Source organism: Pituophis catenifer, unplaced genomic scaffold (genome assembly GCF_029215685.1).
Source record: "Pituophis catenifer annectens isolate HBS135680 unplaced genomic scaffold, rPitCat1.0.hap2 SCAF_5, whole genome shotgun sequence".
NCBI lineage: Eukaryota > Metazoa > Chordata > Lepidosauria > Squamata > Colubridae > Pituophis > Pituophis catenifer.
In genome coordinates this window covers 65,538,893-65,553,124 of record NW_027256885.1, presented here as the reverse complement: position 1 = coordinate 65,553,124, position 14,232 = coordinate 65,538,893, and positions in this window count along the sequence as shown.

The window sequence follows — 14,232 nt, the reverse complement described above, 5'->3', positions numbered from 1 at the left end:
AGAAGAGGAGGAGCCTCTTCTCGATGCACGGGCGCGCAGAGCTGCCAAAAGGCAGGAGTGGCTCCTCAGGAGGAGGTCTCCTTGAGAGTAAGGCTTGGGGCTAATTGGCCACTCCCTTAGCCTATTTAAGGAGGAACGCCGACTGAAGCAATTTGCAGGGAACAACTTAGTTCACATACCTTCGTGTCTTGTCTTGCTTATCTTATCAGCTTTCTGCAAATTGTTTCTGGGCATTCTGCCAACCACAGTAAGCTTTCAGTATTATTCTTTGAATTCTTGGCGGCTGTTAATGCAGTTAATTAACAACCGTTGTTGTAAAAAACTGGTTTATTTAGTAAACTAAGGTTTGTACAGACTTTGTGTGTGCTGCATTCTTTGGGTCTGTGGCTGGGGCAGAACATAGATTGGCACTAGACCAATAAATTTTAAGTTGGGATACTTTTCTGTTAGTTCAAGCAGTAGTGAATAGGAGTTTAATTCAGCCATAAGGAAGAACCCAATGTCTCTGCACCAAAGAGTTAAATTATAAAGCTTGAATTTGGGACAAACTACAAAATATATACCATCATCATTCTGATACTGTTAAGTCTGCTATTCTCTGTAACCTTAACACAGATAATAAGATTTGTACTGTCCTTGGTATGAGTCAAATGTACACAAACCTAAGTGAGGGTATCTCGGCACCAGGCGCTGAATTATGTGCAGGCCCCGCCCCGTCCACACCGCCTGCTGTAAAGTAAGACATCCCCCCAAATAAGACTCATTATCAGTTTTTTATACTTAAAATGGTCTTTAGGACAGAGAAGCGGTTCTTAAATTATTTGAATCCCACCACTGTTCTAAGATAAATACCAGGTCATCTGCAAATGCCTGTAACCTATATTCTTCTGTTTTTATTTCCATTCCTTTTATTTCTGAGTCTTGTCTGATATTTCTATTAAGTACTTCCAATGTTAATATAAATAATAGAGGGGACAACAGACATCCTTGTCTCGTGCCTTTTCTTATGTTGAAGTTCTCAGTCACATCCCCATTGACCATTACTTTTGTAGTTTGCTTGGAATATATTGCCTCAATCATGTTAACAAATTTCTCCCCAAAGTCCATATATTTTAATTGTAATAACATAAATTGCCAATTTACCTTATCAAATGCTTTCTGTGCATCTAAGAATAGCAATACCATTTGTTTTTCTGGATGCATTTCATAGTATTCCAACGTGTTCAAAATGATTCTCATATTATTCCTAATTTGCCTTTTAGGTAAAAATCCATTCTGGTCTGAGTGTATAAATTCATTCAGGAATCTTTTTAATCTTTCTGCAATTATTGAGGCATATATTTTGTAGTCTGCATTTAGTAGTGATATTGGCCTATATTTTTTTTTCTGCATTACATCTGATTCTTCTTTCGGTATTAGGGTTATATTTGCTTCCATCCACGTGTTTGGAATTTTGGCGTCTAACAGTACTTCATTATAAACTTCCAACATTGGCAAACCCAAAGTATCTTGTAAACATTTATAAAGCTCTGCCGGTAGTCCATCTGGTCCTGGTATTTTATTATTTTTTGTCTCTTGATTGCCTCTGTTAGTTCCATCATTGTTATCTTTTCATTTAACATAACCTTCACTGCTTCTGGTACTTTGGGTAATTCAGCTTTCTCCAAATATTGTTTTAGTTTTTCTTCTGACACCTTCTCTTGAATATATAGTTTTTCGTAGTAATTCTGGATTATTTTCTTTTTAGTTTCATTTTGATAGCGAAGGATTCCCTTTTCATCTAGCAAGCGGTGTATCAATTTTTTCTCTTTCTCCTTTTTCAATTTATATGCTAACCATCTTCCTGGTTTGTTGGCATTTTCAAAGTAGTTTTGTTTTGCTCTTTTAATCTTTTGTGCTAGTTCTTCTGTTTCCATTAAATTGAATTTATGTTTTATCAGTCTCATTTGTTTTTTTAAAATTTCTTTTTTGCGGTTCTTTCTGTAACTCTGTTTCCACTCTTTTGTGTTCTTCTGCTAATCTCTTTTGTGTTTGCCTCTTTTCCTTATTCTTTTTTGCTGTATAGGTGATCACTAATCCCCAGATATATGCTTTTGCTGTATCCCATACATTTTGTAGTGAAGTCTCATCTTTTTTATTCTCCTTGAAAAAGAAGTCCATTTCTTTCTCCATTATTTGTATAAACTCTTTATCTTTTAATATGGCTTGATTCAACATTCATCTCATTTTTTTCCTTTGACTGTTCCATTTTATTTTCATTGGGTTGTGATCTGCCCATACAGTTGTTTCAATTTCTATCTCCTGTACATTTGTTCTTAATTCTGGTGTCATCCATATCATATCTATTCTTGACCATGATTGATGTCTGAGTAGAATGTATATTGGTTTTTCTCTAAGTTCATTTCTCTCCATGTATCTTGAAGTGATAGTTCTTCTATCATTTTAAAGAAGGTCCTAGGGAGTGTTTTCCATGCCTTTTTACCTACTTTTTATCTATAGTCCAGTTTTGCGTCCACAATTGCATTGAAGTCCCCTAACACACAAATATTTTCATAATCCATTTCAGTTATTTTCATGTGGAGTTGTTTATAAAATTCTTCTTATTTGGCACATATATTCCTATCAAAAGTACTTGTTTTTGGTTTATTATTACCTCTACCATCTTTATTTCTTCTTCCATCTTCTCACTTGTATATAGGTTGTATTGTCCTAGTTGATCTTATTTCTCTCTGTTCCTTTGCTTTTGCTCCTTCTCGTTCTGCTTGTTCTGTTTTCTCGGACTCACTTTCTTCCTGCTGTATAGTCTTTTCCACATTTGCTAGTTCTCTTTGTCCTTTGTGTTCTTCTTCCTCTCCCCTTCCCTGTTCTTCAGTAGTTCCAAAGTGACATTCATAAAATTCATATGCTTTATTTAATGAGTCCAATCTATTTTTTTTTTCATTCCAAGTTACCAAAATTCCCTCTCGTATCAGCCATCTAAAATTTACATTATATTTAATCAGCTGACCTGTCAAGAATTGATATTGTCTTCTTAGGTTTCTTACTCTTCTTGGTACCTGTTTCAACACCACAATTTCTTTGCCTTTATATTGCAGAGGTTCATCTCTCACTTTTTTAAGGATTTCAACTCTTATCAACTTCTTGACAAATCTGACACAAACTTCTCTTGGGAGATTATATCTTCTCGCATAGGTTGTGTGTATTCAGAATATTTCATCAATTTCTGCTTGCATTTCCTGCTTTGTAATTTGTAAGGCATTTGCCAGCAATTCTATCATTATATCAGGTAGGTCTTCTCCTTTTTCCTCTTCTATGTTTTGGAATCTCAAGAAGTAAGCGGCCTTTTCCATTTGCAGCGAAATCATGTTTTCCTCCAATTCTTTATTTTCCTGTGTAAGCCTTTGATTAATTTCCTCCATTTTTTTCTCGGCTTGTTCTTATTTTTCCTCTATTATCTTTCTTCATTTTTTTCTATCATCTGTTGGAAGTTCCCTATTTTTTCATTCATGTCATGTACCATTTCTTTTACCTCTCCCAACTCACTCTTCACCTCATTATGATTCTTCATTATCATCTCCTGTAAGGATTCAAACATTGTCATCACATCTTTTTGAAATGAATTTGATTTCTCTGCTTGTAACATGCTCTCTATCGATCTTTGACTTGATGGACTTGATGCTGCAGATGATGCTGCAGATGTTGTTTTCTTTCCTAACTTGTTGCCCTCTTGATATAGTTTGTAAACCACACATGTATTGAAAATCTCAGCTGAAAAGAAAAAAAATAGTATCTCAGCTGACAGTAAAAAAAATAAAATGTCAGCTTGTTAGTGTAAAAAAGATTATACACACAGACGCAGAGAGAGAGAGAGAGTATGTCACAGAAGTGAGTACACCCCCTCACATTTTGTAAATCGTTAAGTATATCTTTTCATGTGACAACACTGAAAAAATGACACTTGGCTACAATGTAAAGTAGTGAGTATACAGGTTGTATAATAGTGTAAATGTGCTGTCCCCTCAAAATAGCGCAACACACAGCCATTAATGTCTAAACTGCTGGCAACAAAAGTGAGTATACCTCTAAGTGATAATGTCCAAATGGGGCCCAAAGTGTCAATATTTTGTGTGGCCACCATTATTTTCCAGCACTGCCTTAATCCTCTTGGGTTCACCAGAGCTTCACAGGTTGCCACTGGAGTCCTCTTCCACTCTTCCATGATGACGTCATGGAGCTGGTGGATGTTAGAGACCTTGCACACCTCCACCTTCCCTTTCAGAATGCCCCACAGATGCTCAATAGGGTTTAGGTCTGGAAACATGCTTGGCCAGTCCATCACCTTTACCCTCAGCTTCTTTAGCAAGGCAGTGGTCGTTCTGGAGGTGTGTTTGGGGTCGTTATCATGTTGGAATACTGCCCTGCAGCCCAGTCTCCAAAGGGAGGGGATCATGCTCTGCTTCAGTATGTCACAGTACATGTTGGCATTCATGGTTCCCTCAATGAACTGTAGCTCCCCAGTGCCAGCAGCACTCATGCAGCCCCAGACCATGACATTCCCACCACCATGCTTGACTGTAGGCAAAACACACTTGTCTTTGTACTCCTCACCTGGTTGCCGCCACACATACTTGACACCATCTGAACCAAATAAGTTTATCTTGGTCTCATCGGACCATGTTCTGACCTAGGCTCCCTTAACAAGCAGGAGGCAGAAATTGGTCCCGGCAAAACCTCTTTTATTTACATGACTGTGAATTACGTTCATTCACAGTCAGCAAGGTTTGTCCAAACAGTTTTGCAAAGGAATATTTCTCAACACACCTTATCTCATTTGGCAAGCTGCCATGTAACTGCAGTACAAGGCAAAACCCGGCACAGAGTCTCTCAGAGTCACAGAACGAACTAATTGTTTCCTGCAAAAGCCCACTCCCTGTTCGCTCCTCTTTTATTTCCTATGGAGGGGCCAATCACCTCCAAGGTGCAGCTTTACTCCCAAGTCGACCCTGCTTTCTGAGTTGTTTTTGTCTTCTGGCAGCTCTGCACATGCACACACTGGGAATGGGCTTCAGCTCAGTGGTGAAATCCATTTTTTTTTACTACCAGTTCTGTGGGCGTGGCTTGGTGGGCATGGTGTGGCTTGGTGGGCATGGCTTTGTGGGCATGGCAGGGGAAGAATACTGCAAAATCTCCATTCCCTCCCCACTCCTGAGGGAAGGATATTGCAAAATCTCCATTCCCACCCCACTCTGGGGCCAGCCAGAGGTGGTATTTGCTGGTTCTCCAAACTACTCAAAATTTCCGCTACCAGTTCTCCAGAACCTGTCAGAACCTGCTGGATTTCACCCCTGCTTCAGCTGTTCCTCTGCCTCGCTGTGTGAATTGTTTTTCCAAGGACCTTGTCCAATAACCACAAATACAATTTGTCTTTAAATCAAAGGCATTTATTTATATCATGTCTTCTCCTTTCAGGTGCACATCTGGAACTGGACTGGTCAGACCCTGTGCACGGACTTATGTACCACGAAGGCGGAGTCAAGGTAAGGAGGGGTCAAGGGAAGGGCTAGGTGAGGAAGGTGGGGTTAACCCATGCACTGCCATATACAAAGTTAGGCATGTATTCATAACAAATCCCCCTCTAAATGTCTAACTTTTGGAGTTGGCTCCGTACAATGCATAGCTACTCCTAGTTTTGATGTCAGATATGTGTGTTATTTATTTGGTAATGGTTTTGTCAGAATGTCTGCGATTTGTTCAGAAGTCTCACAATGTACGGCTCTGATGAAACCTATGTTCGATAACTGTCTGACGTGTTTGTGCTTGATGTCGATGTGTCTGGATCTTTGGCCTACTGCGTCCGCGTTGGAAATGTCTATGGCCGCTTTATTGTCCTCGTGAATTGTTATTGGATAAGCTGGTTCGGTCCATATGTTGGAAAGTAGATCATCGAACCATACTAAATTGTTAGCCGCTTTTGACAGACAGATGTACTCTGCTTCCGCTGTGGACGTGGCAGCCAAATTCTGTTTTCCGGTGTACCAATGTACTGGGCAATTATTGATGAGAAATATATAACCAGAGGTGCTTTTTCTACTCTTAGTGTCACCTGCCCAGTCAGCGTCCGCATAGCAGGTCAATACAGGTTCTTTGGAACTTGTCGGTTCTAGACATAGGTATGCGTCTATGCTATATTTCAGATACCTGATTATCCATTTTACACCTTCCCAGTGGTATATTTTGGGTTCACTGACATGCCTGGATAACAGGTTTACTGCTAAGCTGATTTCTGGCCTTGTCCAATTGGCAATATATAGGAGGGATCCAATGACGGATCTGTACAGAGTGTTATCCTTAAATGACTCCCCTTCTTCGTGCATATGTTTCAAGAAGTCTGTTTGCATGGGTGTTTCACATGGTTTGGCATCCTTCATGTTACACCTGTGTATAAGTTCTAATATTTTTTCCTTTTGTGATACCCTGAACCCATTGTCTGTTTTCTCGATTTGTACCCCTAGATATTTGTTGACTCTCCCTAGGGTCTTGAGTGTGAAATGTTCTCCCAGTTTCTCGGCAAATTCATCACATTTCCGTTTGTGTTGTCCTAAGTATAGAATGTCGTCTACGTAAATGACTACTTGACTGATGTGCCCTCCCTCTTGACGAAGAGGCAGAGGTCCGCTGAGGTGGCGGTGAAACCCATGTCCTTGAGCGTTTTGGCTAGACACTCATACCATCTTTTTCCCGACTGCTTTAATCCGTACAGGCTTTTGTTCAGTAACCAAGTGTCTCCCTTTTTCGTGTCCTTCCCTGGGGGTGCCCTGACATAGATTTCTTTGTCTAGCTTTGCATGGAGGTAGGCAGTCTGAATGTCGAATTGATAGACTTCTAGGCCTAGGATGGATGCTATTACTAGGGCGCTTTTGACACTTTCTGCCCTAACTGTTGGTGAATAGGTGTCCGTGTAGTCTTCTGGATACCTCTGTGCAAACCCCTGGGCCACGAGCCTAGCCTTATAGAGAGTCTTGTTGTCTTCGAGTTCCTTAATTAATTTTGAAAACCCATTTTGTACCTATGAGTGTTTTGTCGGCTGGGACCTTAGAGGGGGTGTACACATTTAGTTCCCTTAGGCTAGCCATCTCCTTTTCCATGGCCTGTTCCCACCTATTTCTTTCTTCCTGTGGCAGACTGATTACTTCCTCGTATGAGTTGGGGGTCGTTTTATTTGGGTGTATGGACATAACATAATCCTCAAATCTCTTTGGCATTCTATTTCTGTTGTGTCTTATGGGCCTGTTTGGTCGTGCATCAGTGTCGTGCATGTATTTGGCTTCTTTCTCTGTGACTGCATCTACCTTAATGATGGAGTGGTCTTCCTTCCACCCTTTGGTGACTATCTCTTGGTGTCTAGGTTTGTGCCTTTCTTGTGTTTCTGTTTCTAATGTGGTATGTTTGCCCTTATCCCTTATGTTGTCTGTGTCTTCCTGTCTGATGAGTGTCTCGTTGAGATGTATCTTTGACCAGTTGGTGTTCTCGTGGAACACCGCGGTCCTGGATATGATGAACCTATTGTCCCTGTCGATGAATCTGTACCCTTTTGTGCCGGGCTCATACCCCATGAACCTTAATCTCTTTGAGACCTTGTCTTCCTTTCGCCTCAGCTGTCTGGGGATATGTACATCCGCCGTGACCCCAAATATGTGCAAGTGTGTAATTTTTGGCTTTTGGTCATACATCACCTCGTAAGGTGTTTTCTCTACTACGCTAGACCAGAGCCGATTCAGTGTGTAATTTGAATAGGTGAGTGCTTCTGCCCAGAATGATTGTCCCAACCCTGCATCCTCTAGAGCGCATCTCACCATTGTTTGTAGGACTCCATTCCTTTTTTCTACGACTCCGTTCTGGAACACGGAAAAAGGAGAAGTCGTGTAATGTATTATCCCATGCATCTTTAACCAGTTCGAGAAGTCCCTTGACAGGAACTCAGACCCCCTATCCGTCATTATCTGTCTTATTTCTGTATTGTGTTGTGTCTCCACCCTCTTGTAAAATTCCTTATATTTTTGAAATACCTCGCTCTTATGGTTAATGGTATACACAAAGCCATAGCGGCTGAAGTCATTCTACTATTGTCAGGAAGTATCTCTTTTTGTATTTTATAGAGGGCTTCATGGGGCCTACAATGTCCATGTGTACCAGGTGGTAGATGGAGTTGGTGGTGCGGGTGGCCTTCCTAGGTCTAGGTTTGGTCTTTAGTTTAGAGGATTTACATACGGCGCACTCTAAGTACTTTTTACAGCCTTTTATTTTCAAACCATTGGTACATTCTGTCATTTTTTGGATGACTGGGAAGCTGGCAAGACCCAACTTTCTATGTAGCAAGTGGGCACAGTCATCGTGAATGGGCTTACCAATTAGCAACTTCCCTTTGTGTGTTGTGTCGCGGTTGTGTCTATCTTCAGTGGCGTCATCTTCCTTGTCCCCCTCTATCTCGACTTGGGCATCGGCCTTGTTCTCTGTGCTTTCTAGTTGGGCAATTATACGGGTTTGGCTATTCCCTTTAGGATGGAGGTATGTTAGCCCTCCATCAATGACTATGCTTTTCCTGCCCTTGGTCATGTAGGCCTTTCCTTCCTTGAAGGTGGTCTCTATACCCATGTCTTTGCTGAGTTTAAGCGTTGCTAAAATATTGTGGGGTATTTCGGGTATGAGCAATACCCCCTCTATCTTGCCTATCCCGCTTATGAATGTATTTCCTTTCCCTGTCACTAGAACTTTGTTCTGATTGGCTACCTTAATGTGGTAGTTCTCCTCTGTAAATGAAGTCAGTATCTTTCTGTCATGAGTTGTGTGGTTGGTGGCTCCCGAATCAATGCGCCACGCTTCTCCCTCTCTCGTTTGTGGGCGTGTGTGTGTGTTTTCCCTGATCCCATACATGGATCCTGATCAGCTTTCCCTGGAGCTGTCTCTATTTCCCCTTCTGTCCCTTGGGTTGGGGGAGTCTCTGCGTCTATATCTGTTCTCAGGTGGGGATCTATCGGGGAGCCCTGACTTCCGGCCTTTCCTTTCCTTGCGGTAGGTGTAATCCCTTCCCCTCGAATTTTTGGGACAATCCCTCTTATAGTGGTTCTTGGAACCACAGGTGAAACATTCTGGGTAGTCTTGGTTCCTGGTTTGGAACTCAACCCTCTTTGTTGGTTTGCTGTCCCTGCGGCTGATGGAGCGGTCCCTCCTTAAATTGTCTTCTGCTATTATTCTGTTTGTCAGTGACTCAAGTGAGAGGTGGCCTAGGCTTAAGCTATCCAGCTGCATTATGAAGTTATCCCAGCTGGAGTCCAGGGAGTTAATGACAATGCTTTTCAAACTTTCCTCTGATATATCCTCCCCCCTTTGTATCAACTCAGCCCTTGTGGCATTCAGGTTTAATATGTGTTCACCCATGGGAGTTCCTGCCTTGTGTCTAGCTGAGTGGAATTCCCTGGATATCTTGGCTGTGGTGGCAGCGCTTTATCTGTAGAACAGGTTAAATATTTTCTGCAGTATTTCAGATACAGTTAGGTAATGGCTAAGACTGGGATATATGCTTGGTGAAATGCTTGCTATGACTATATAATAAGCCCTGTGGTGCAAGCAGTCTATTTCTAGAGTCCAAGGTTTTGTGGGGGGGGGGTCATCAATTAAAAATAACATGTTCTCCCTTAAAAATAAAATCTGGAGTTGATGATTCCACTGCATAAGGTTTGATCCATCTAATTTAAGAGTGGGAAAGTCAGTTGGTAAATTTACTGAGCTGTGTGGCAAATTACTCACAGTCTGTTGCTGTCCATGGTATCTCAGGTGAGGGAACTCACAATATGGCTTGCGGATGCTGTTTGCGACTCTGTATGGACTTGTATTTATGTTCTCCTCTTCTCTTCTTACAGGAGCTGATTGAGCATGCGCGAAGCCTATTTCGCGTCTGTAGTCGGTGGGTGAGTAGCTTGCTGTTGCTGCTCTTAGGCCTCGGCCTAGACCTATGGTTGGGGGTTCGGACTCACCCCTGGGGTATCTGGCTTCATCCCTGGAGGCAGGCATCCATCGATGGGTGGCTGGATCCCTGCTGGAAGCTGGAGAGAGGCGAGGAGGTCGTAAGTCGAGGACTTCTGTGGTTTGGTGGTGCGGCGGCAGCAGTGGTGGCGGCGGCAGCGGCAGCGGTGGCGGTGAGTGGTCCCGATCCCTGGTCGCTGGTCCATGGACGTGCGAGGAAGCCTGACGGGGGTCGCATGGAGGGTGAGTAGCCGGCGTGCTCCCTTTCCCTCAGGTCTTGTGTTGCTGGTGCGGTGGGTGGTGAGTTCAAGTCCTGCCATCGGCATGTCTCGTGTGCGATTGGTGCTTGGCGATCACCCTCGCGGTGTGTGTTCCTCGGGTGGGGGATCTGGGGCGATGCATCGACATCGGTGGCCCACCCGTAGTCCCCTCGGCTTGCGGTTGTCTCCCTGCGGTTTGTGGCTGGCGCGAGGGGGTCGCATGCAGGGCCGGTTGCCTCTGCTGGAGTCCCATGCGTTTTTCTGGCTTCGAGCTCGGCAGGCGAGCTCCTGATGTTTAGGTATCTTCTTCCTGGGTTGTCTTTTGTTGTTCCCCCATTTGTTTTGGCGTTTCTTTCATTTCGCGCCATTAAATTTGAATCTCGGCTCCCTATTGGTCGGCGGCCATCCCAAGATGGCCGCCAGGAGCATGGCACGAAACTGGGGCCGTTCAAGTCCTGGGTTTCTGCCAGGGGGTATCTTTCTCTTACCGGGCTGGCAGTCTCCTTGTCTTGTTCTTGGGAGCTCATCGCTGCCCCGTGGTCATCTAGTAGGTCCCGGAGTTTCACGAGGAGTTCCCTTTTGCTGATGGAGGCCTCCATCATTCTTTGTATGGTCTCTCTTAGCTCATCCCTCTCGGGCGATTCATTCCTTGCGTACCTGGCTGCATTTTCTTGTGGCCTCACGCTCCTGTCTGTCTGGTCCAGGTCTCCCACTTCCATGGCAGTTGGAATTCTAGCTGTGGCACCTTCGGATTCCTGCAGCTCTGCCATTAGTCTGGTGATGGACCTCGTGTTCATTCTTCCTTCCATTTCAGGGTAAGTTGTATTTCAGAAATTATTCCTGGGTTATTGGGCAAAACCATCCTCTGCTACCATCTTGTGAATTGTTTTTCCAAGGACCTTGCCCAATAACCACAAATACAATTTGTCTTTAAATCAAAGGCATTTATTTATATCATGTCTTCTCCTTTCAGGTGCACATCTGGAACTGGACTGGTCAGACCCTGTGCACGGACTTATGTACCACGAAGGCGGAGTCAAGGTAAGGAGGGGTCAAGGGAAGGGCTAGGTGAGGAAGGTGGGGTTAACCCATGCACTGCCATATACAAAGTTAGGCATGTATTCATAACATGCTGCTGTCTAACTCCCTCTCTGCCTCTGACGCAGAGCCCTCATCCGAGCTTTCCCCAGCCCCCAGGACTGGCCCAGGTTCCTCCCCAACCTCCTCACTGTCCGACTCTGCTGCCAGCTCCGCTGGCCTCCAGTGGGCCACAACAGACCACAGGACATGGTTCCAGGAATCCATGTCCTTAGTCTGCTTGTCTGCAGCAAACTGTTTGCGGGCTTTCTTGTGCATCATCTTTAGAAGAGGCTTCCTTCTGGGATAACAGCCCTGCAGACCAATTTGATGCAGCGTGCGGTGTATGGTCTGAGCACTGACCGGCTGACCCCCACCACCCCTTCAACCTCTGCAGCAATGCTGGCAGCACTCATACATCTATTTCCCAAAGCCAACCTCTGGATATGATGCTGAGCACGGGCACTCAACTTCTCTGGTCGACCATGGCGAGGCCTGTTCTGAGTGGAACCTGTCCTGTTAAACTGCTGTATGGTCTTGGTCACCATGCTGCAGCTCAGTTTCAGGGTCTTGGCAATCTTCTTATAGCCTTGGCCATCTTTATGTAGAGCAACAATTCATTTTTTCAGATCCTCAGAGAGTTCATTGCCATGAGGTGCCATGTTGAACTTCCAGTGACCAGTATGAGAAAGTGAGAGCGATAACACCAAGTTTAACACACCTGCTCCCCCTTCACACCTGAGACCTTGTACCACTAATGTGTCACATGACACCAGGGAGGGAAAACGGCTACTTGGGCCCCATTTGGACATTATCACTTAGGGGTGTACTCACTTTTGTTGCCAGCAGTTTAGACATTAATGGATGTGTGTTGCGTTATGTTGAGGTGACAGCACATTTACACTGTTATACAAGCTGTATACTCACTACTTTACATTGTAGCCAAGTGTCATTTCTTCAGTGTTGTCACATGAAAAGATATACTTAAATATTTACAAAATGTGAGAATGTATACTCACTTCTGTGACATATTCTCTGTGTGGGTGTGTGCGTTTGTGTGTGTGTGTGTACACACACACACACACACAAAGGTAGTCCACAAAAGTTTTAAAATATTGACTTCCAGTCTGGAGCCGCGGCTCCACAGTCAGGGAATTAGCGGGCTCTAACGAGCCCACAGAAACCCCGACTTACAAACCACTGCCCGACCAGTCTTCGGACCGACCCCCATCTTGTAGGGATGGGGGGTGAAGAGGAGCGCCTCGGAGGGCCAAGAGGAACAGGCAAGTTACTCAAAGGCCAGAGGGAATCCTCAAAGTCGGCGGCGGGGGTAAATGGAGACCCAAGACAAACTTTGCATTCATTAATTTGGCTTAGAGAAATTTATTCCTAATAATTTGAAAAATTGGACTTTTTTTTTCTGTTTTCTCTGGAGTGGATTGAAGAAGTATTTTTGGGGGGAATTTAAACTTGTGAAAGTTAATGAAGTTAATGAAGATTGACAGACGGATGGCTACAAAATTGCCATGAAGTCTGCAGTGACTAAGCAGAAAAGTGGATTGAAGAGCTTTTACTTTCAGCTTGGAAAAGAAATATCCTAAATGGCTTTCTATTTTGGATTATTATGATTACTTTGGAATTAACAGTAGACTAATGGATTTTGGAAATTTTTATCCTGTTCTGGGTGATTTTAGGAAGAAAGATCTTGGACTTTTTCTATAATGGAAACTTACAGACTTATCAAAAAGAAGGTGTGGCGTATGAACAAAGACAGGAAGTGGAGACATCATGCTTGGAGCAGACATCTATAAGAGCACTAAAGTGATATATAGAACTTTTAATTTGAATAGATGAACTTTGAAGTGGAACATCTGGACAGACAGGAAAAAGAAGAAACAAAATAGATTTAAACTAAATGTAACTAAATTGTAATGTAATGCTTAAAAGCCTAAAGGAGTAAAAGGGTTTGTTTTTTTTTGGATTAAACAGGAAGGTTTTTGGAATAATAAAGAAAATAATAATAATAATAATAATAAATGGCAATTAATACATACTTAATATACTAAGTGGTTAAAAATTATTATGAGAAGTGTACACTAATGTGAGATAATTTTGAGAAAACTTATTATTTGTTGTAATATGTCTTAACTATATTTTGCAAACAAAGCTAGACTGTTGATTATGATTGACTTACATATTACTGAATGAAACTATGAAATACACAGATGATAGAGATAAATTGTGATCTAATTTAACAAATATGGAAAATGATGATTATTATGAAACATAATGAGATTTTGATGAATATGCTGAGATATTGAGATTAAATAGATAATTATGATGTAAGGGAAACTAAAATAATGAGGTGAAGGATTTTAACTAGATAAGAGTTAGAGACTCAGAGGAAGTAAGTGGGAAAATAAATAAAATGCTGGAAATCAGCTAAACAATGGCAGGAGAGTTGGAGGAGACTATGCTGGAAATCAGCCAAATAGAAAATGCTGGAAATCAGCCAATAAAATGCTGGAAATCAGCCAAGTAATAGGAGGAGAGTTGGAGAAAAATATGCTGGAAATCAGCCAAACAATGGAAGGAGTTCTGGAGGAGATTATGCTAGAAATTAGCCAAACAAAATATGCTGGAAATCAGCCAAACAATGGAGGGAGTCTGGGAGAAGTTCATGCTAGAAACTAGTCAAATACAATATGCTGGAAATTAGCTAATAATGTTGGGAGATTGGGAGGAGACAATATTGGGAATAATCTCAAAAGAGTTGATAATTTGGTGAAGAATAAGCAATATGTTCTTGTGATAAAACTGTGTTATATGTGGGATATTAAATTGGAAAGTTCAAGATATTTTGATTTGATAAAAA